Source organism: Melanotaenia boesemani, chromosome 22, assembly GCF_017639745.1.
Source record: "Melanotaenia boesemani isolate fMelBoe1 chromosome 22, fMelBoe1.pri, whole genome shotgun sequence".
In the NCBI taxonomy this organism is placed as follows: Eukaryota; Metazoa; Chordata; class Actinopteri; order Atheriniformes; family Melanotaeniidae; genus Melanotaenia; species Melanotaenia boesemani.
Genome location: NC_055703.1, coordinates 20,290,790 through 20,315,715, shown reverse-complemented (window position 1 = coordinate 20,315,715; position 24,926 = coordinate 20,290,790). Strand labels below are relative to the sequence as shown.

General features: G+C 38.0%; 1 protein-coding gene across 6 annotated transcripts in view; it reads left to right on the top strand.

The window, feature by feature from the left end:
* Positions 1-2,071: 2,071 nt before the first annotated feature.
* Positions 2,072-24,926, top strand: part of sipa1l1 (signal-induced proliferation-associated 1 like 1) — an 85,446-nt gene continuing 62,591 nt past the window's right edge. For 2 of the 6 annotated variants that reach the window (XM_041975330.1, XM_041975324.1), the window contains exon 1: positions 2,072-2,255. The gene's annotated coding sequence lies outside the window, so the exon portion shown is untranslated. Of the gene's footprint in view, positions 2,256-18,520; positions 18,582-24,926 lie in introns of all 6 variants that reach the window. The other 4 variants (XM_041975325.1, XM_041975326.1, XM_041975327.1 and 1 more) reach the window with 4 other exon arrangements.

The window sequence follows — 24,926 nt, the reverse complement described above, 5'->3', positions numbered from 1 at the left end:
GTAGTTTTTTTTTTAAATAAATAGTTATTGTTGTTATTGTAAAAGCCGATTGTGTGATATAAGAATGAGGTTCTGTGAATCAGGTCAGCAAAATAAGTTTAAGTACCGTTTTTGTCATTCAGTGAAGTACAATTTCTCTGTTGCTGCATGTGGAATCCATTATCTGTAAAGACTACAATTTCTGTGAAATGTTCAGTTTACAATTTTTAATCGTGACTGTTTCGTTTGTTAAGAGTACCGTGTTTGTGTATGCACGTATTTGTGTGTGAGCAGGCCTGTTATTACTCTACATTTTCATTCCACTATTCATCCTGAAGGCATTTTTATCTCTTTTGTTCGAGTGTTGCTGTTTTAGAAAGATGTTCTTTGTAAAAACAACATTATCAAAAACTAAGGCAAAGATTCAAATGAATACTAAAAGCAATCCATTTATAGGAACAACTAAAACAATGCATTCTAGCCTTTTCTGTCAAAGTGATTTATTTATGTAAAGGTATATGTAACAACAACCTGACTCATTAAATTTGACTTCATTACAAACAATGTTTTGATGAAAAATAGGTTAATTCTAGCAGATGAAATTATGTCTGCAAAGTATTTCAACTTTAAATGACAATTTTTGGTATATGAGGGAAGCACAACCATCCTCTTTATATCAGTTAATTGTTATTGCTCTTAACATGCCTTATAAAACTTATTAAGTATACAACTAATGTAACACTAAGTGATATATCAGTGGGTGTCTTCTGTGATTTGTGTTAAAATATGTAATGGTGATGATTATTTGCTCTGAAAATAATATTTAAACAGGTTACAACAAAATGAAATAGTTTAAATGTTTAAGCAAACATGCAGATTTGTTTTTCCTTTTACACTATTTAAACTTTGACCCATGTGTATTACTACCGTAACTCCAAAAATAAATTCTAAATGCTTTTTCTTCTATTGCAAATATTGAAAAGAGGATAAATCCCATTAAGTGTCTGAGCAAACATGATTTAAGCTGTCCTCTTACAGGTTAAAATTCAACAAACAGCCAGGGAGCAGTAAAGTTAAACAGTGCTGAACAACTCTTTCTTATGGAACTATTTATTATTTGCCCTTCACAAACATTCAGGCTGAATACAAATTCAGTATCCTCTCTTTGTGTTGTGTGGATTTGTAGGAAGGTGTGTAATAGTAACACACAATACACCTTCAGAGACAGAAAGCCTTACTTAGTTTGGAGAGCAAATAACTCTAACATAACCTGTGCTGAACTTGTCACAGTTATTGTTAATGTAGACTAGCTTGTTTTTAAAGATAATCTTCTCTCTTGGCCTTTTCTCTCTGGTCTCATTTTTGTGTTTTGCATTTACTTAAGATGCCAGCATTTCATAATGGAGACAGACTGGTTTGAATACAGACTCTACGTCAACAACAAGGCTGTTTGAATTAAAGGTCCACAACTTTTATTTTAATAAGTGTCACTACTCCTATCAAGCTCATTTCCAGCCACAGTAAGAAGGTGATGTAAAAACTAAATAAGATCATATGTACAATAAATACTTAAATGAGGCTAAAGGAAGATTGTGTTGCATTTACTGGACTGATTGAATTTTTAAGGTAAGGTATGAGATAATGCAAAGATATTATGATAGCATAAATCAGTGTAATCTTGTAAATGAGTACTTGATAGTGGTCCAGTTATTTTGCTACATCAAATGTAAACTGTAGTAGACAGTAGCCATCAGCGTGCCAGTTATCTGGGTTGTACAGTTTGCCACACAAGCATGCCTTGATTCAAACTAAACAAACAAATAAACAAACTAAGTCATGGTTGAAAAAGCCTTCCTGACTCTGTTACCAAAGCAACACTCACTCTCCCATCTTTTCACCAACCATCATCCATCCATCCGCTCCTTTTGGTCCATTGATAGTTGTATCGCGGGATTTTAATATGTAAACTAGTGCAAACAATTGTGGTGATTTATATCGCGAGAGTACAGTCTGGCTGAGTTCGAAGAGGCGGTGACCTCATCATCGTCGCGAGGCGGAGCGAACCGCTGCAACTTTGGATGAACTTCTGATTTAAACACACGGAGAGGCGGTCAGCAGAGCGCACGAACAGAGACAGACAAGTAGGTGAACAGCCCCAAGAGGTTTTCTGCTGTCCGGTTAATTGTATTTATTTACGGCTTGTGTATTCCGGTGACTGACCAGCGAGAGCGTTATTTTTCCTCCCCAAAAGACGGACAAGGTGGACATTAATAAAGGTAAGCACGTTCTCTGCACCGTCGCTCCTCACTCAAGCATGCAGAAGATATAAACACCGTTATTTATTTATTTTGTAAACCGCAAACGACCTGATTATTTAGTATTCGCACATTTCAGATAAACGCTCGTCTAAATGTGTAATTGAATGTAACGCTCTTTTAAGAAAACTACACAGAAAAGTTTAGCTAGCAGCCAGGTAGTGCTGCTGCACGTTGAATCACAGTTCATCTACATTAGCTACAATTTACCAATATGATTGCTTGTCTCTTTTAAGCTTGCTTTAATCGCATATTTTGTGTCATGTTAAACCACCATTCAGTCAACATTTCGCTCTCTATCTCACCGTATGACACACCACCGCTAAAAATGTAGACAACGATGCACCCGTGCTCTTAAAGAGACAGGAAATCTTGCAAAATAACCATCAGATAAAGATAACTGTTGTTTGTTTAAGTCTGCGTGACTGTTGTATAATTGTGATGGTAAGCTGCAGCCTCTCCTGTGGGTTTCCTGTCCCTTTCTGTCTCGCTGTTTTTTTTTTTTTTTTTTTTTTTTGGTGTGAAGGCTGCCCAGTCACACCGACATGAGTTGCTCATATCAGAAAAATGTTATGCTTCAGATTTGGAAGATCTTTCCTCCTTGTCTGTGCAAAATCACTGCAGTCACTGCAGTGCGTGTTTTTTTTGGACTTTCACTAAAGCTCTAAGGTTTTGAAACGCATCGTAATCCCTCACAGAGGTGTAACTGTCAATTTTCACTTGGAAATAAAAAGTTGTTTAAACGGAAACCGATTTCCAGGACTGTTAAGTGTAATTAATCATGCATAATCTGTCATTCATAAGATCAGTACACACCTTGGGACTTGCATGAAATCAAAGACCAAGTCATTTCTACTCAGTGCTCTGTCAAAACCCGTCTCATTTATCAAAATGGCCGTCTGTGTAGTCAAGTCAGATTTGAATAGTGATGTAACAGTGCTACATTTGTGTGATTAATATGCCATAAAGCTTTGATCATTGTAATTTAACAGAGATGAACAGATGGTTTTTCTCCAAAAACTCATATTTGATCAAAACTTGATAGTTTTTGCTCTCATCAAAGTTTCTTTTCAAGACATTTTTGCAGTTCATGCATGTGTCAGAGCTTTCCCTTTGCCCTAATGACATCCTGGGAGGGATTTTTATTCTAAGTGGACCCCCTGTGGATGCCCTGTCTTCTGTTATTACTGCCATCTCCACCTGTGGAGTCTTCCCTCAGGCTACCAGCTTCAGCCCTTCAGGGGGCATATATACAGAGAAACACTCAGGATCCCCCCTTTGACAAGTCTTAAATGGGCACGTCAAAGAGATTGCATCACTATTCATTGGGAGGCGAGGGTGGGTCTCATTTTCAACCTAAAACACAACAGCAGCATTTGAGTTGCCTTCTCTCCACAACAGAATTTAAATGCTTTGTGGTTGATGTTTTGACTGCTGCAGCAGCTGCATAAAACAAACTAACTCATGTATTAACAGTTGAACACCTCATGCCATCAGCCTTCCCTTGTCAGAGCCGTGAATGCCAAAGCTGAGCAGATCTGGAGGCTGTGTCGCATTTACAATATTAAGTAGGCTATTGAAATTGAGTGTGTAGGTGGAGGCCCACATGTTCCGTCACACACGGAGCTGTTGAATGAAGGAGGAGATGGGGAGGAAAGTATCGGGGTTGTTGATGGGCGGCTCAAAGATTATTTATGGGCCTTGGGATGTAGAGTAGCTGTATCACCTGCTGGTGTCCCTGGATTAGGCAGCTGTGGTTGGCTAGAACATGTCTTCAAGAAGACTAAGTAGGAAATTTTACGAGTTTTAAATCAAGTATTTCCCCAGACTGTTTACCTCTTGGAAGCAAAAGCTTATGGCTTAGAGTTTGATCAGATGCATAATGAATGGGATGTGGTCACTCTTTTAAAAAGCCCCTAAAGCCTCTAAAAAGCCTCCGCTCTATGTGGGACAGACAAGGCTTTTGGAAGTCCACACAAAGAATCTGGCAAATGCAGAGTCAGGAAAAAAGGGACGTTTCAATCTCTGCCCAGCCAGGTCTTCCATCAAATACATGCCGTGCAGCCCTGGCAGAAGCTTGTAATGGGGTCTTACCTGTTTACAATCTCCCACACAGCTACTGTTTTAGTGCTGCTGCTACATCTTCACTCGCCACCTCCCACGATTTCCCCTCTCTCTTCTTCCATCACTGACAGTCTCTTTTTCACAAGTCTTATTTTCTTCCTGTTGTGGGAGGCATGTCGGTACTCTGACACTCTCCATTTCTGCCCACATCGCTCACCTTATTCCTCCATCTTTTTCCCCCTATTTCTTGAATCTGCTTGTCATCCTTTTTTTGGGGGTGGGGGTAATCGATTCTGCATTGACTATAATTTATAATGCATACTGCTTCGTTTTCTTAAATTCTCTTTGAATTTTTTGTAAGTTTTTGTTCCTTCTCTCTCTCTCTTTTGTCTGTTCTCATGCTATAAAGTGGAATGGAAATTCTCTCAAGTTTAAGGTCTGGGGGAGGGCTGTATCTTGATAAAAAAGTGCAGAAATAACTTACAGATTATACTTACTGTAAGCTCTGCATTAATGTAACCTATAAGCATGCACCTACTCTCACTTTCTCATTAGTGAAAGTATTGGGTTAGTAAATGAATGTGTAAAATAATCAGTACACAGTGCATGCCAGATGAGACCACATTACCATCCAACGTTAAATAACACTTCTTACCAAGATGCCAATCACTATCAAACCACAATCATTTTTACTATCGTCATTAGTTTTAGTTGTGCATACACATTATAAACAGCCTCTGTGGTTAGATTGCAAAAGCCAGAGATAATATTTAAATTTCAAGTGGTAAATAGAGAAGTAGTAATCCAAAAGATGTGATTGAAGTAGAGAGGCACAATATTCCGAATCAGTATCTGTATAGTTGTAAAATATTGGCATATCGGGCAAAAATCCAGTATCGTGCATCCCTCGATTGCAGGCTTGCTGGTAGACTAGATCTGTGTGCTCTTGATATATTTGGAGTGGGAGCCAACATTTTGTTTTCTCTCAACTAACAGCCCTTCTGATGTTTTCCCTGATATGTGAAACTGCTTTAATCCATAGTATTTAGCAAAGGATGAAGCTAAAGTTCTGTTAATACTTTGTCAGGGCTTTTAGTGGCAGCCAGCAAAGGAATGCTAGGTCACCAGGAAAAAAAGTTTACTTTTAGCCATTTACCAAAGTTGTGAGGCCTTTACAGCTAAACGTAACATTAGGTTGGACCCTTTCTCTTGTTATATTTTGTTTTCTGTCTGTTGAAATTACTGTTTAATTAGTTTTGTATGTGGATTATAGTGCATATTAGAGGATTAGAGTATTAGAGGGGAAAAAACGGGCTGCTAATTTCAGTTGTGACAGATGAGCAAAGAAGTCTGTAAGAACATCATGAAACAATGGCTGGGCAGGTTAATCCATGCAGAAGTAAAAAGAGAGAACATACTGTACAGATGGATAGCCCAGAGAGTACAAGACCGGTCTTGATACTACAAAAAACAATTTGTAAACATGTTGTTTTTACAAAAGTACTCGTGAGACGTTCACATCTGGGAAAACTGGAAAAAAAAGCCTATTTTTCTGAGGATTTTTTTCCCCAATATTTGACTAGTAGTGATCCAAATTTCAAGCTTTATCTGCCAATAGTTTTTGGTCAACCCAATATTGTCTTAATTTCACTCTTACTTTATTAGTTTTTATTTTTGGAAGAATATATTTGTTACTCATTGTAAATATAGACAATGAATTTATTATTGCAATTACCTTTCTTGCAGTGAAAACACACAGTACTTTGCTACTTTATTAAAGCATCTCTGGATTTCTCTCAGTGAAAACAGATGGAAAAGGCTGCAGGACCTCTACCTTTACTTCAGAGGCTTCGTTCTGGAAACTACATCATAAAAACAGTTTTGAACATTTCGTTTAAACTTGAGTAGAGAATTTAGAAACACAGGGAAACCATCTAGCTAGCTTTGACTTCCAGCTGTCCTTCAGTAGAATTGCTGATGTTTGAAACATAAATAATACTGGAACAGTGGAAATAAATAAACCACATATCTGGAATTAAAATGCTTTCTTCTATGGACTGTGACTGTTGCACACTGAAAACTAACAACCATGGACCTCATGCTGGGTTGTTTATGTTTGAACAACAAAACTATCTCTCACAAAAGACGTATAGTTTTTTTTCCATCTGTGTAACATACCATTCAGTGAACATGTCACGTTGCACTACATGATTACAAAATACCACATTTCAGTGTTACGTTAGATAAACATTGGTATTATTTACCCCAATCTACTGTGCTTTTACCTTTAGCATAAAAAGCAGGTATTCATCCCACAGGTGGTGAAACATATTCAGTGTATTTCCTCATTTATTTGCAGCTTTTTATGTCATGCTGAACAGGCTGGTGAGCCATCCTCCACAATGACATCTTAGTCTTTTTCTTCTTCTATAACCATAAAAAGGGAAAAGAGGCTGACTTAATCTGTTTGTTTGGAGGGAAAAACTCTTCCTCTGCTGCAGTGTCCCACTCTACGCCTCTTCTGCAACTTACACAGAAACAAAACAAAGCAACACAAACGCCAACACGCGGATGAGGTGTAACTTTGTTCTCATTTTTTTGCAGAAGTTGCGCTGGTCTGCTGTTATGTTCAGAGGAATCTTTACGGTTTACCAATACAGCAATTAAGTGTAGAAATAATGTATCGTGACATCCCTAATGATATCCTGATATTACGTTTTCTACCTTTTTGGTAAAAAAAAAAGTCTACTGGTATTATTGTGAACGATACAATATTGTCCCTAGTTGGAGGTCATAATATGGAGTTGTTAATATATTAAATTTTATATAACTGGCATTCTGGTGAAAGCTGCTAATTGTAAGCCATATTGTTGATTGGTCTGCTGTCTAACTGATGCAATTATTCGTGACTATCTAGTGTTTGATATTGGTGTAAATAAGCAACTCTGGGTGTTTCAGTCTGTTTTGCTCACCTGGTTTAAGACTACTGGCATGTTCTTTCCATGGCTTCTCTCTCTTATCTTACCATCATATTGCAAGGTTGTAAATGTAAAGCTGATGTGGTGTGTTCATCAACATTTTACCAAATTCTGCTCAGTTTCTTGAGCACACTGTAGTTTATTCTCCATTTGCTCTGTTTTGTGTTGTGTTCTCTGACCCTGTCTGCTGCACTCTCATTGGCTGTAGCTCCTTTCTCACAAATTTTTCCCCTGTTGACTCTCCCAAAAATATCAAGCAGCCTAGATATTCATTTGGTGATTGGGATCTGTCTATGAAACTCATAAATTACATCTTTGTAGTGCACACACACACGTAATAATGGCTACCTATTGAAGTCAGATTTGTCTCAGATCTAGGCCGTTTGTGATGTGAAAATCAGGCTTAAAATCTTGTGATGCGAACTGGGCTTGCATACTTTCTTTCAGCTACTTTTGATTTCTTTTAAAGCAACTTCAAAAGTGGGAGCCTTCGTAGTACATGTGAAGTGTTTGGTGTGATGAGTCAATTAGAGGTTGAACGTTTGTTTATCTTGCATGAAAAATTTCTTGTGCATGAAACTGATAGTTTTCTTGGGATTTCCTCAACCCTTTCTCTCCTTGACTCTATAATGACATTGCAAGTGCTTGAGTGAGCACAAGAACTGTAAATCTTATCTGTGACCACACATGGGAACGTTGCTGAAATTCCTACCAACTGCCTTGCCATCTGTTTCCGAGAGGAGAGCGCTTCAGATCTGTCTTGTAGGATGCCCAAAATGATGTTGCTACAGTTGGCTGCCTGGATTGGTATTCATGTTAAAAGTTGGGTTTGTTAATTACTGATGTGTCTACAGTGTAATTTATGGAAAGGTAATTAATGCATTTTTGTCTACTTTACCCGATTTTTGTTTATTTTATCTTTTCCCACTCCTTAAATAAGTTAGAAGGAATCTCTGCTGGATATGATCAGATTGCATCTACTTTGATTCAATTTAAATAAAGTCAGCAGCAGTTGAACCACAGCAAGAAAAATGTAACAAGGTTTTGTTGTGTGATTACTTTAATAACTTCTTAAATGACTTCATTCATTGTTCAAGTGTAACTTTAAATGTATTTCGTGTTTTATGGAACACTGAACATCCAAATGAACAAACAGTGGAAGATAAGGAGTGGGCTTAAATATAGAAGCTTAGCTAAAGTGCAGCTGGATGCCTGAGTCAGAGGGGCAGCTGTTGTGGAAAGGAGAGAAAACCCCTGGGAAATAGGATTGAAACTAGGTAGATATGAGGTGAAGGAAGAAGATCATGTCAGAAGATGCTGCATGGTAATGTTGCTTCTATTGGATGATTTGTTAATTCTTTATAGCTGAATGCATCATTATTTCCAGTTCATCTTGGTCTTGTCTGTTTAATAAATCTGTTTACTATTTAGAATCCATCAGCTCTGCAGCCACTCCGTGCTCACATGAGAAAATGGCTTTATAGAGTTTTTATGTTTGAGGTTAGAGAGAAAAATCATCTGGGATGTTTCTCATTCTGCATGTGATGCAGCTCAATTCCAAAATACTTTTGGATTTTAAAACTACTTTAGTCTCAGACCAGCAATGGGCTACTTGACAAGCCATCTGTCTGATAAACTTGATGTGTGGAAGTTTAGCAGAAAATTTTATCCATTTTTCAAAATTTTTTTGTCTGCTTTTTAAAGTCAGCTTCCTGTATGTCTCTTCCAACCACCATGCTAGTGGTATTGATGATGTTGGTGCAACAGGTTGCACATTGGTCACTGCTGAATTTGGCTCTCACACCAAAACTTTGCAGTGCAGTAAAGCAATCCAGAGAACTGTGCAGATAAAAATGTAAATTTTGCAATAAAGTCCACTCATTCTAAGTTAATTTTTTTGCTAGAATAGCTTTATCTGAGGCATGTTTTAAATAAACACCTTTATTTCTGTTTAAACCAAGACATCATGGTTTTATTAAGCATTTAACTCCTATGCTTTGGAAAATGACAGTCAATGTTACATATATATGTTAAACTGGCTGAAAGGGTGACTGACATTCACCTACACTCCTGATGTTCCCGATAACCAACCTTCTGCTTGTGCATCGTGGCCTTCAAATGTAATTTCCTTAACAGACCAATGCTTTTCTCTTGTGCTGTTGTCAGGAAGCCTCCACTGATGTGCAGGATTAAAGGAAGATGTATCTTATTGTTAAAACATTGTGGCATATAGTTGTAGATTAGGACTAATTAAAGTTGTCACTTAAAGTTAAAAAAAGCTGTGATTTGTTGCATTTTTTATTAGTTGCAATCTGTGCTACATGTAATGTATAATATCAGCAGTAAACTTAGACGATTGCTACTAATGATGAAGAGGATTTATTGGAATTTATCATCTTCTGTCATACCATATATTGCAGATCTGCCACTGTATGACGAGATGGTTCAGGGAGAAAATATGGCTTTAAAATTAACAGTCAACAATCAAGTGTGCTTTAATTTACAGTCTTAGTGATTTCACTGTCAGTTTGAGTCTCATCTTTGGCTTTAAAGCCTGACTGAGCCTCAGCAAACCTGATTATCTTGTGGTTAGTTTCTGGTAATGTAGCTTGGAGCACATGTTTCACCTAAAGATGTCACCACTGTGAAAGCCCCTCATATCTTGGTTTTAGCTCCAATGTTATGTTCACATTACTGCTATGGGGGAAATGGCAGAGGACTACAGAGCAGTGAGTGGTAAAATTATACATCGTTTCAAACAGCAGACATCTGGACATATACTGGATTTGACAAAACCCAATGAAAAACACAAACAAATAAGATGCAAGTAGTGTGTAAAATCTGCCTTGCATAAATTCTGTACTTTGGTTGTGGCTCATGAGAAGGCAGGTTTGCTGTTTTCAGTGTGACCTAACATCTGCAAGCTCAAGAAATGCAGATGGTCCAATGAAACAGCCAAGAATTTGCTAAATGCTGTCAAATATGTGCTCCAGATCTGAGCAAAGTTGACAGCTTTCATAGCTAATGATCAATAAGGTTATTCAATCATAGAGAAATTTAAGTTCACCAGCTCTAAAAGATCTTGGAGCTGCAGGATAAACTACCATCACAAATGTAACTTTACACAAATACCTAAGTCTGCATTTTACAGACAGCTAAAACAGTTGAAGGATTTAGTGACTAAAGCTAATCCAGTAGTTATCACATGTCATGTATGGACTGCAGGGGCATGCATGTAATGTACACTCGGTATGAAAGTTTTATCAAGGAAAACATAATCAGTAGGGAATTTTAAATTTAAGAATACCTGCTATAAAAAAATTAAGGTGAAGTTCACATAAAGGCATCTTGTATATTGAATGAAGCTCCATCATTCAGTCATTGAGCCATGAAAGGAAGAGCCTCATAATGAAAAACATGTTGCTTGGGATTGTTTGTTCCAAAGAGGTCCTTGATCATGCCAGGGGTAGTAAACACATAATCCATCTTGATTTAGTGGGAGCTGCAGCAGCTTTTGGCTGAACCTTCAGCAATCTTCCTGCTTTGCAGATCCTTGTAGAAATTGAGGGATACTGCTGATAGTTCTGAATTTCTCACTGTCATCTTGCTAGTAGCTGGGTGTGATGCTCATCTTGTAGGCAACATAAATGATTGCTTTCATTATTTTGTCTGAGATAATTTAAGTACCCAAATTAAATTTTTCAAGATCCCTTAATATTTCTAATTTTATCTGGTTAAAAATCAACCACTCACAGGCTGTAATGTTAAAATTAGAGAGAAAAAAAGGGAAACTAGAACATACTACTCTTTCTATTTATTATTTTTATTCTATATTGTTTTGATAAATCATGCAATTTATAGTGGAAGAATTTACCATGTGATTAATCTGCTGTTTTTATCAACATGGTATTGATTTATACTGACTATGCCAACTCTACAACTAGACTTAAATTAGGTCAACGGATGAGGCTAGGTCAAGAGGAACTGCAGACAAATTCTTTATTAAAATTCTTTATTATCTAGATAAATGAAGCCACAATGTTCAGGTTTTCAGCGTCTGGCTTGCAGGTGTTGGGGGCAGAAAGCAAAGCAGGAAAAAGGCCTGAATTATCTGTAGCGCTTGCAGTGTGATATACATTTCTCTCTCCAGCTTTTCAGCTCCGGTTTCTCATCCAAGAAAGGGATTGTTTTGACTTAGAAGTCGGTGGCCTTGAAAGCTAGACAAAAGTTTCAAACTTCATGCTTTTTTCAAGTGATATGTTTGATAAATGTCATTACCGTTTCAGCTGAGCCACAGCGCCATAAGGGCATGCAAAGGAATGTGTGAGAATGCTGTGTGTACACAATAGGGATGACCTCATCGTTTTCAACTTTGTCTAAACTCAACATGCTATAAAAAACAATGAAATCTGCATGTCCCACTTCCCAGCCCCCCTTCTGCTTACATGGCTTATGTGATGGTTTATGTCCCTATCGTAGAGGTGTGTATTTCCCTTCTAGTTAACAAAAGTTTTTTAAAATATTTACCCAAGGCAGAACTGGTTAATGATTATTTAAACAAGTAGAATTGGAAGTGTTGGGCTAGACAGATTGAGGTATGTTCCTACAGACAGACTAACTCTTGCAGGCTTTGTTGCTGCAGATTGTGAACTTGCTCTGACTATAAATCTCTTGACATAAAAACTTAAAGTTCCTCATTCTGTGTGTTGTGAGATGCTGGGGAGCCAAGGAAGTTGCAATACCATCTTTAATGTTTATTGATTCATTTTGGCTAAAAGTTCTTTTCTTTATGCCATCCCATGTAAAGTGAGAAAATAGCTGTAAGTTGTCATTACACCACCTACAACATTGCTAAATTCACATCCTGGGGGGAACACTGGATCTAACATGGATGACCGGGTTCTTGGTGGTTACAGTAAAGCAAGTACAGTTCAAGTTTAACCTGTTTACTTGTCCTGGTTATCAGCTTTACTCCTTTTGCTTACTTCATGTGATTTGTGTTTATTAGAAAGAAGGCATATGCTGTTCAGTGAGAATATCTTTATAGCTGTTTACTAAACAGTAACTTTATATATGTGTACAATTTCGCTACAATTTGCATGTGAAGAGATATTTATTGATAACACTAGTAACTTGATTAATCAATGTGTTAATTAACAAGAAATTAATATGCTTATATTCTATTAGCTTACTCTTTTAATTATCTGTCATAGTCATTTCCAAAGGAATGTTCTGCTGTTACGTGGATGTAAATGTTCTGCTGCCTTTTCATGCCGCTCTGTTAGTGACAGCTGTGGCTGGAGGCATTATCGTTGGTTTGTCTATCTCCACTAACTTGTCTCTTTGCCTCATCTCATTAACCTAATGACTATTTAATATCTTGAGGGAATTTCTGCAGATGTGGCTCAATTCTATGATTAAAGTTTAGTTGAGCTCACAAAGCAAAGCTAAAGAATAAACAGCTGATTAAGGCAAACAAATTGAATATAAACCATCACTTCAATCATTTAATCCATTTAGACATTTGTACAAACTATTATGTGAATGTTTGGGAGAGATAAACTGTGTGACACTGATGCTTGGAGAAGAAGAAAGAGACACATGCATCCTGTCCTGCATCCTATTTGACATTTGTTTATACGCAGCCACTTTGTCAATTTCAGTGTTTTTCAGTGTTTTTCATCATGGGCGACGAAATGTTTATCCTGGAAGTGGAGAATCACAATATTCTCCATTTCTCTTTGTGTTTTCTTGATCTTGCGGATCCAGCTAGGCGGACTGCACTTGTGAGCGCTTTGCACCAGACACACTCTCGTGACGGAAGTCGGAAAGAAATGCAGCCAGAATGTGGCGCACATGCACCTGGTGTCAATTATCCTTAGAGTTTAAACACAAGACATCCTTAAAGGTCCCATATTATACATTTTTTTTCAACACTTTCATATGGGTGTATGGGTCCAACAACATTGTTTTCAAAGTATATTACCCCAAATTGAGCCTCCTTAATTTCAGCCATTCCAAATGTGGCTCTAGTGAGCTCTACGGAGAACGGGCTGCTTCTGTGTCTGAACCTTTGAGCACATATTTGCTAAACAATGGAGCAAGCAAGTGAGAGAGATGACAGAATTTATGTGTACTCATACACAGGCTATGAGGACACATATGACTGTTAGAAAACCTTTAGAAAGTAAATTTTGCATAATATGGTACCTTTAAAGGCAAAATAAGTAGCATTGACTACTAGTGTTTCAAATCAGAACTGCAGTTGAAAGAGAAAAACACAGATAGCAGTCTTCCCCTTCTCGCCCATCCCCCTCGGAGAGTTTCACGTAGGTTGCCGGTTTGTGAGAGGACGGTTCTTTTATACAGTCTATGAAGGACGGAGAGCATAGCGCCAGCAAACATTATGATGAGGAGCGAAGATGATTCACACACACAGTAAGTTGCTATGCTTTGCAATGCTAGCGCTAATTTCACGCGCTAATTTATGTTAGCATAAAATAGAGTGTAAACAAATGCTGCGTTAATCAGCAAATGTCGCGCAGCAGCAGTTTTCCCTTAGTCTCACTTATATAAATTAATTTGATAGTAATTTCATAAGTTTATAAGGACAAACACAGTATTCACTTGGCCCAAACATCATTACATTTGTTGTTGTAAACTAACAGGCCACCAATTTACTCCACTAATGCATCCATACAGTCACACAAATTAATGAGTGCCGAGAAATAAATTAGACTGCAATCTTTGTAAATCAAGATAAACTTTTCGGTTAATTTAAGCTAAATTCCGGTGCTTACCTGTCGAAGAGAAACTTTGCCAGCTCAGACTTCTCCACCTTTCAAAAGATTCTCCAATATTGATCCTCGTTTTCTTCCATTTTTGGTCGTTTGCTTTTTTAGCAGGATGCCGAGGCTTTTTAGGTTTTTCTGAAACCATTTCTGGTCCGCTTCTTTTACTAGCTTCCATACCTGCACGCTGTTGCTCTTTTGCCGACATAAAATACCAAACGCTGCCTTGTTGTTTGGCAGCCGTAGGGAGTTGCATATGATTGGTTAAGGAACCAGGAAGTTGGGAAGAGCAACACAGTGCACTGAAGTTATTCCGGCATGGAACTCTTATTTTGAAGGAGAAAAACTTGACAAAGACATTGTTGATGTAGGAGACAGATTGTTTATAGGGAAGCTTTCTTTTATCCCTCGCAGCAAATGAGAACATTTTAAATTATTTTTAAGAAAAAAAATCTAATTATTCGGCCTTTAAAGAACAGCAACAACATGAAACCATCCAGGCACACATAAGCTTAACTGCATTATGTCTGCAGCTTTTGTAAATAAGTAATATACAAAGCACTCTTTAATGTTTTTATATTTTTTCGTGTTATATTTCTTAGATAAAATAAAAAAAATGCAGCTTGTTTGCTTACATTTTCTATTTATTACTAAAGCATTTCAAAAGCCAAGTAAAGGAAAACCCTAACAGTCCTGTATTAGGTGGCAATTTTTAGTTTTGTACTGGTGCTATTTGTGGAAAAATCTTGTGTTAAAATTTTGTCAACTACATACTCTGCATACCAATTTTCCTGCTTCCTTTTTATCTCTCCCTGCTATCATGAATTGAGGCTGTCGTGTTATCCCACCACATAAACTGAGTGGGCTGCTCTGTGGTGTTAGCGCTTTAAATGGTCATTGGAGGCGATTTACCACAAAGCGCTTTGATGCATTCCAGTGGCATTCTGACAGCTTCTAGCTAATGCGTCCGCTGGGTCTCACCAGCTGTGAGGAGAAAATCTTGATGAGTGGTTTGTGGATGTTGATGTGATAGCTGATGATTTTCATTAACCAGCACATTGATGGAGTTTACTGCCCCAGTGGTACTTTCTAATAACAGCAGGACAGTGGAGAAGTGAAGCTTGTTCAATGAGGGGCCATGGGGTTGTTTTTAATGAAATGACTGCCTGAAGCCCTTTAGCATCTCCTGAAGTTATTGCAGGGGAAATTACTGAAGTTGAGAGATTTAAATGAATGTGCTAACTTCAGCCTGCATTCATGTTCTATATGAGCTCTTCACTGACATGATGATTGGGAAAAGGTGTCATTGTCTGTGATGCTAATATAACTGCAGGCAATATCTTATTATTTTCATGGTTTGTTTACTAACTAACTTGCTCCATGAATTGAAATACAGTTTGTGTCCGTGTGTGTGGGATAATGTTAATATTTGTGAGAAGTCATGGGTAGAGATGTAATAGGCTCTCAGATGACTTGAATAGCATGATTGTAGTTGGACATCACAGTCTGTACCCGAGATGAGAAAAGTATCTAGAGGGTTGTAGCTCAAAGCACCAGTGGTTCTCGTTGCTTCCTGAAATGAGATTAAATAAGTAATGTTGCCAGGCAACTGGTGCATTTCCACTTTTGGCAAGTATTGCTTAGAAACAAATTTTGTTTCCAAGAATCAAAGGCAGAATAATCAGTTGAATGAATGATGGATTGCAAGCTAATAACTTAGTCACTTAAAGCTATGTATAAAGCGCTACATACTAAATGACAAACTATTGCTATGGAGCTCTGTTAAACAATAGGTTGCTTGTCTCTAGTTAGTTCTCTTTCTGTTCAGGATTTTCATTTAAAAAATTTAAAGAGTTTAGCTAAGCTGTATTGTGCACACATATCCTCACAAGCTGCATCAGTATTAGAGCACTGTTTTCTCTCTGTGCACCTCTTCAAGCAAATAGCCAATGGTGCATAAAAGGGAGGTGGAGTAGGAGGAGAGGGATGGTGTGAACAAGGCCTGCGGGGGTGGTGCAGGGTTGCATAACATCAGATGAACCCAGCTGCGCTGTGTTGTTTAGCCCATGGGTGAAGTAGTGCCAGCCAGGCTGACTGATGTGTCCACCTGCGCTCATCAGAGAGGGTTCAGGATTAAAGTTTAGGTCAATGAACAGATTGACATTAAACAGACTCATCACATGTAGTCAGCAAAACGGGCAAGGCACAACAGCAGCACCAACATCACTCCTCCAACACTGCGTTGCCATGGCAGCACAGTTGTTGTGTTGTCAGAAACCTTGGGGTGTAATGATAAAGCAGGCCTCTAACAACAGTAATCAGATTCTTTCTTTCTTGCTTGCTTTCTTTCTTTCTTTTTCTTGCTTTCTTGCTTTCTTTCCTTCTTTCTTTCTTTCTTTCTTTCTTTCTTGCTTTCTTGCTTTCATATTTTTCTTTGAAATATTTTATGAAATTTCTGTACTCAGGCATACAGATTTCTTCTCGTGTTGGCAATGTGTTACTCAATAATTGTGGACAGGAAGTTGTGTGAAGACTCAGTAACTGTGACTTTCCTCAGCTGACTGATGAGTTTCTCTTGGCATACTATACCAGTAGCATTAAGATTGAATAATATGCAACAGATGTCTTCCAAGAAGGGGTCTATCAGCTCTGTTTAAAATGCCTGTATTGGAGTGTCTGTCGTTAAAACTCATCTGTTTTCTTTCTGAGACCTCTGTTAGTCAAGAATTTAGGAGTAAATTCATGCATGTAACAGATTATCTAACTGTCTTAAACGCTGGTTGAATTCTATCCACAGCCATGACCAGGGACATCAGCGCCTAAAGAATTGTAACTACTTAAAGAAATGCAGTCTGTGTTGGTTTTTGGTAATTATATAATTGAGGGAACTGAAGCTTTCAAGTTGGATATCACATGTCTGTCATGCCAATGGCTGTGCTAGAAACTAGTATTTTTAGATAACTACTATTATTTCACTTCCTTGTGGGCACGACAGCATCAGAAGGACGAGTGTAGACCAACTAGATAAGCTGCTGGCATTGCTTAAATTACCTAGCAGGAGCTCCTTTTCTCATAGTTTCAAGATGCAATATAAGGATGGTGGAAATCTGCTGGCACCGTGTGGGTTTGTTGTGCAAAAAGTTAGTGCTTTGTCTTACTGCACTCAAACTCTACGTTACTGCTTTAGCTCTAAAGTTAATAGCATAAGTAAAAAGATTGGACACAGCTGAAATTGAAAGATGGAAAAAAGTTAGAAAATCAACAGAAAATGAGGATAGTAGTCAGTCTATCAAGACAGTGTTGATATGACAGAAATGGGAATGAAAGATATAAAAAAGAAATGAGATCTTAAGATTGGTTAAAGTGCAGAAGAAAACTTGAGGAGAAAATACTAGAAGAGCATGACTGACTGTGATAAATGCAAGGGTGTGAAAAGGTGAACCCCAAGAAGATCCTCACCTCACACTTAATTGTTTCATTTTGCCAGGAAAAGCCCTGAATGCCGGTAGTCAAGCAACAGCCTGACCCTTTCTTTGGTATTGAACCGTGGGGCTTAGGGCGCTGCTCAGAAAGCATAGTAGTAGGCCTTTTATTTAAAGATCCCTTTGCTTTGGGAGGTGCAAAACCTCACATCTGTCAAAGTGTCACAGGGCTTGCTGTCTGCAGCCTTAATCCTCCTGCCCTCTCATCCCATATAACGGCGTTAACCAAGGAACCCCTGTGCACAGTTTCTCACGACCATTAAGCATGCACTTGTCAATCTTCTTCGACATCTTGTGACCATTGGCATCGTAGCATTTTGCCTCTCCGCTGGCCATACCTAATTGATGCAAACTGGTCTTTGTGTTCGGGTTTAAAGCAGCTACTAATAAATATATGGGGGGATTACAATGCTGTAGGCTTAAACCATGCAAGGTTTTCAAACTATAGCTATATGAAATTAGTCGTTAGACTAAAAATATTGCAAGGCATTGTTGCAAGGAACCACTAAAGTTTTTGGAATGGCACAATACCTGGATATAAAACCTAAATTAAACACCTCAAAAACTTAAAGCTTCACAGAGTCAGCGTAAAGAAGCCCTAAATGAATTACCCATGACATGCATCAAGATAAATCTGACTTTTAGCTTGGTTTCATGCTAACAAACCTTTGCTTTTTATATGTTTTACTTTTCATTACTTCAAATTTAAATGTAGAGCTAAGCCACCAATCAAAAAGCCATTTCTCTGTTTGTCAAAACATGTTCATTTGTGCATGTCTTTATTGTCAGTTGACTACGTTCCTCTGTTAAATTGATCAGTTAACTCAAGCTGTCCTCCCACACAACTTGTCAGACTTTGTTTTGTCTTTGCCTGTAATGATGCTACAGGGTACTTTGTCTGGTGCTTTCAGATTGTTCCGAGTGTCAGCACAACAAAGAAAAGAGAGAGAACAAGACTCTGGGCTAATTGCTGTAAGTACAGGGATTGTGTCTTCAGATTTCAGGTTTAAAAACGTTGGCACACACTTTCTTCTCTTTTTTTTTTTACCTTGAGGCTGGCGCAGCATTTTCTTAGCTTTGTTTGAGTGCTGTTGTTTGTGGTTGGTAAATAGACATATCATTCACAAAACAGTGACTCAAATTTGAAGAAGCAGTTGAATTAGAATTTTGCAAAGGAAACAGAGCCAGCTGCATTACTTTTGTTGTCAATTACATACAGATTTATCTGTTTCCATTAAAGCAAGTAAAAAAGTCTGTAGGCTGACTGTCATAAAGTGTGTTAGTTTGCTCTGAATTATTAATGTAGCCACACTTGTGTATCATTTTGTGGTCTACATCAATGAGGTACTTTGCAAAAGGTGCAAAATTGGCAAAGACAGGACAAATGTTTTTTGAGAAGGGCTAAAGTATCTTTAAAAAAATATTCAACCAAGAATCACCTTGGAGACAGTCTCAGGAGAAGACAGGAGGCAATAGTCTAAATGGCGACTTGGTGTTGCCATTGCTACCCCAGTCACTGCTGTTGTTTATAGTGTGAACACAAGAAATGAAAATGGGAAAGAACATAAAACAGAAAGCAGCATGTTTTTGTTGTCAGCCTGTTGTGGTCTGAAGTTTTATGAGCTTTGGGGCTTGGGATGTGGTAACAGTGATTTATAGCTTTCATTATTAGTAGGCTCCACACAGACCAGCACACACTATTGAAGTAACTGTTGTAGCTTTTATTTAACCAGATTGTGGTTAGACAGAGGCATGAAACAGTCTAAGTTTTTTTTATGGTTAAGCTTTGGCCACAAGGATTGAGTCTTAATGCTTCCCATTGTCTGCATCAGGTGCAGGTGGCTTTTTGAAAGAGTATGCACACAAACACTTCCCTGGCTCCCAGAAACTTTGATACGATCTTCGTGCTTTTCCGGTGCTCACTGCAAAATGCAGATGACATCTTGGAGTGGTTTCTCCAGATGAACCCTTGAACCCCAGTCTTCCTAATCTTCTGTTTTTAATATTTACTCCCCTCTTTCACTTTTATCTTTTTATGTTTTTATCCGTCACACTCTCATTGGTCAAACCCATCTTCTTACGCTCTTTTGACCTATTCCTCTGAGTAACATTTTAGTTTTTTTCCTCCCTCCGCTTGACTTTACACTCCCCTTGTCCTGTTTGTAGACTTTAGCCTTGATATGATTTACAGCCATAGCAAAGTATCTGCTGTTAGGTCATGTTTTCCTCTCTGCCACATTTTCTCCATTCTTCCCTGTGCAGATCATTTTCAGGCTTCTTCTTTTTTTTTCTTTTCCCCCCCTTTTTATATGATAATTGACTAAAAACTTAAAATCTACATACATTTTCTTTAAATAAATAAATAAAAGGCTAATATCAGTAGTTATTAGTATGCATTTCTTAGTACTATTTCTGTAATAATACTGAGAGGTTTTGGCCGTTGGGTGAACTTCTGGAATATTGGGAACTTTGCACATACCTTGGCTTGTCAAATCTCCCCGGATGCCAGCGAAAGGAAACAGCCAAGCCAGGTTTGTTGAACAGCAGCAGCAGCTAAAAGCAGATCTAATCCAGGCTCTACTTTGAAAATGGTTTAACTGACTAACAGATTTGATACACTGACTCTTCCAGCCCCGTATCCCAGTATTTCCAAAGGGCAGCAGAGTGTGGGAGAGGAATAGTGAGAAATATGAAAAGCAGGCAGCTGAGACTCGATTAAGAATTGTGCCCAAAACCGTGGAGACGGGTTTGGAATGGACAGAAAGTGAGGATAGGTGGCGAAACAACAAAGCTGCTTATGCTGTCTTGAAATGGCTTTGGAAGGAGATCTACTGGGAATATGCTGCACTGTGAGTCTCTGCAAGTGCTTCAAGTCTCCCCATAAACCTTCATGGGGCTTTATATGTTATGCTCATCCCCTCCCTCTCTGTAGTTAGTCTTTTCCCACACTTTATTGGCTCACTATTGTATTGTGGTTCATTCTTCTAGTATAGGTTGTTAGGATTTTTATGGGCTCTTAAAAAGCTGTTGACTTTGTGTCTGTAAAATGCTTTCTTTTTTCTTTCTTTTCATTTCAGTCTTGTAAAAGCATTGACAGCTGAGGATTACAGCTCAGGCAAAGGTAGAGGGGGTTACATAAGAAGCACCTCGAGGTGTTAATTATTCAAAGTTAAATGTTTCTCAGGTAGAAAGTAAGTGAGACCCTAATGGCAACACTTGTATTTCTGTCTCAGTAGCTGTGAGTAATGGATTACATTAGCTATTTTGTACAAGTGTATTTTGGTCAAGCCTCATTCACGTCATTTTGAAATATTTGTGGAAGAATATCACAAAAAAGAAGAAGAAGAAAAAAAAAAAAGAAAAACAGCCATCAGGAATATTAATTCTCCCTTGTCTGTATCACAGCAGGCACAAGCTTTCATCAGTCTTCATGACTAGACCAGAACAGGAAAGAGTGTCACTCTGAGAAAGGTTATTTCCTTTATTGCACGACATCATCTTTTGTGTCGTCTGATTTCTTGACAATCTTTTGAAAAAGCTGGGATAGTGAAATTATTAAGCATTTTATGTCAGACTGGCATTTTCGCTGTTGAGAATAATTAATTGAATATGTTTTTCTATAAAAGCTTTATACAGCACTGTTCAAAAGTCTTGAGTCATCCAGGATTTTTTTAAATATCTTTATTCTAGAGGGATCTTTCCAGTAATCTTACGGCCTTCACAAAGGTTCTAGGGTTCATTTACTTCGGCTGCTTTTACACACATTTTCAGTCTGTTACTTGTACCTGACCATCTTGGGGAATGTGGTTTTATGATTAGGCCACTTAACGCTGACCTATGAATTATTCAGGCATTTAAAAAGACACTTAACTCAATGGTTTAACCACTGTTATGACTTATAACAAACAACTAAGAAAAGAACCTAGTTTAAATGATATTTTGGCACTTTGTTAAAGCAGCTTGTTACAAAGAAATAATTTGTTCCTATTTCTTTGGTTACATCTACTGAAAATAGCAAAAATAATATAGTTTGACATGCATGAAATGGTATCTTTGCACCAACAAGGTGATTCTCACTGAGCTTTACATATCCCAGCATGTTGTGGGATTCATCTTTAAAAATTTGGAAGAAACTGGTCAGGTGTCAAGTATAAAAAGCTCTACAGCAGATGAACAGTATCTGAGAGTGATGGTCTTAAGAAGAAAGAAAAGTCCATAAAAGACCTCACACAAGACGTGAGAGATGCATCTAAACCTTCAGTTGATTCATCAAGTGTTCAAGACACCACTGACTTTCCAGTTTGGGTTATAGACTGCTGTTGTCTATAAAGTTAGAGCCATAACATTGCATTTGTTACCATTCCTTCATCCTTCCAAGGATTTTGTGTTCAGCTCAAAGATGCTATATCTACCAGTTACCTCATTGGAAGAGAACTACATAAATCTTCTGGGATTTTTGTGCATCCTGCCAGACATCTGGACATTGTCTACTGAACGACCTGGAACCTAAGCGTGTTTTTTCTTTTAATCCAATAAACCAGAAAATGATTTATACAGCGAAGCTGCCTCTTTAAAAAGAAAAAAAAATAAAAAATCATAGATTTGTCCTCAACTGGCTTTGTGTTGTTTTGACAGTCTCTTCATTTCCCCCCTCCACTTTTTCTCTGATATCCAAAACTTGCATCTTCCTCCCACCTCATTGGTCTGCCTTGCCTTTCACACACAGTTATTTTCCCCCCCGCTTTCTATCTTCTCTCACTATTACAATATGTTTTAAGAGTGTACTTTTTCTAACTGGCCTTCAGTCTGTCACAGCATTGGTTGTACTCACAGCTTCCTGTATTCCCCTTGAAAGATGTAAAAGATTATGCAGCCTGTTGTAGAAGTCATTGCATTACTAAGAATAAATGGCCCTGTCTTGTTTTTTCTGATTTTTGCTGTCAAAACTGGACTCTGGTTTTATATTTAACTCTCTTGTGCCATGACAAAACCTTATTTTTTGAAGATGTGTTTAAACAGGGGGTACAACGAAAAGCTAATAATAACACAACCAATGAACTAGTTTCTGTAAAAGTGTTTTTTCTTAGTCAAAGTTGAGTCAGTTGGCAGCAGTCTCAACCAGTTGGCATGGAACAGAGGTAGTCCACACAGTTGGTTTGTGCTTTTACCATGCAGCCTAAAAATGACACGATATGGAACGTCACACTCGCATACCCACCTGTTTTTAAAAAATGTAAATTATAAAATGTGATTGATGAGAGCTCTGATGTATAAATGACTCATGCTTTAGCTATGCTCATCCTTTTGCCAACCAAGCAACTTTGAATACTAGCAGAAACTGTGAGTGGGTACTGAACAACTGTGTAGATGTGTTCCAGTTTGCACAGAGAAGATGGTTTTCCTTCAACAGACATGAGAGGACCATTAACAAGCTTCATTAGACAGAATGCCAACCTGCAGAAACACAACACGGATAGTCCAAAGTCCAGCTCAGCAGTCTGTACTAATAGTTTAATGTATGGAGAGATGTTTAATGAAGATGACTGCTTAAGGGTGCAAAGAATCAGTCCGATTTGGGACTCGGTTGAGTTGGGGGTTCCAATATTCTTCCGGGCCGAGATTCCGTTCATGCCGCATTTCTTAAATCGGACCTTTTTAAATAAAATGTTCCACTCTCTGTCAGAGGCGATGCTTCACCAAGTATTACTGAAGGAGGAGATGAGACAAACAACGAAGTAGACTCTTTCATCTATTGGTTAATGTGGAAGAACTTTTGATTGCTATTACATACACCCTAAATATGGAGCTGCATCAGATCCCAGCGGTCTTGGGGTGATCAGATTTCTATCAGAACTTTTATAGAATGTTTCCATGTCTGACTGTATACTATTTCTTCCGTTCAGTGTCACCTATCCCCCCCACATGCGTGCATGCTTTTGTTGCGTTTACCCACAATGCCTTTTTGTTTTGTAGTCCACTTCCTGTATTTGGTCCACTTGAAGCGGCCCAAGACCTGCGTTTGTAGGCAGACCGAGTCTGCTTCTTTAATCTGAATCAGAATTAATTCGCGCATTCACAATAGCCCAAATGAAGCAGATTTTCCAAGCAAACGGATTAGGATTCGAATTAAAAGGGTTGGTGTGAATGGGCCCTTAGTCTCAGAGGATAAAAATGGGTTTGTAGACTAAACATAAAGTTCAGAGATTTGGATTGAAATGGAAAATGATACTGGGAATATTACAAACATTAAAATCTGTTTTATTGTTTTTAATGATCACTCTGTCATGTGTGCATGATCCATCCGTTATCTATACCGCTTTATTCATTAAGGGTTGTGGGGAAGCTGGAGCCTAACCCAGCATTTATGTGTGTATGATGACATTTTTAAATATGTCATCTTGTCTAAATCGGAAGAAAATATTTGATTTAAGAAAATAGTAATGTCCAGGGAAAAAAGGTAGCACCATATCACACGCTACAAACAAATCACTGTAGAGACTTTATCATTTCAGATAAGGCTTATCAGGAGACCCTAATTAGTTGTTACCTCTGCACTCTGTTTTAATTATGAAAACTATGCAAGATTTGAATATGAAGCATTCTTGGTTTTCTTCAACAAGCTTCTCCCATTCACTACTGGTATATCTGGAAAAAAAACAAACAAAGCATACATAAGGCTAATTTAAATTATTATGGCAGTATGATGCTGCTTTAAGATTCAGATTCAGACAACACGGACAGGGCTCTCTGCCATCACTGTGGGTATTTTCATATAAAGCAATGATAAACATTGATGCAAAATTACTCAATGCTGTCACTTTTGACAGAATCCATTAATATTACTCATCTCTTGTCGGAGAAGGTTTTATAACGTACACATAATTTAATCTGGTTTGTAAATTAAGACATCATGCTGCATGGTATCTTGAATTTCACATCCTTCCTAGGATAAGTCTCCATCTCATTACTATTAACTTGCCCTTATCAATGCCACCTTTTATTGCATGAAGTAAATGCTCCCTCAGATTTGTTACATCTGTCAGGCCACGAGTTAGGACTAACATAATCTGTGATATCTGGGGGGAGGCAGAAGTTTGAGTGTTAATCATATAAAGTCACATCAAATAGCTTCACAGGACCACACAGATGGAACTTGTAATAAGTGTTTCTACACTGTGCAGAGTTGGCAGCTTCTACTGCTTTGGTTCTTCAGGAAATCCAGCCAGCCTCCATGGAGAGGAAATTAAATATGTGTGTTGGAGGATGTGTGTTTCAAAGTATTTTCCACAAGACTGATTTTGAGCTGTCAATTCTGCC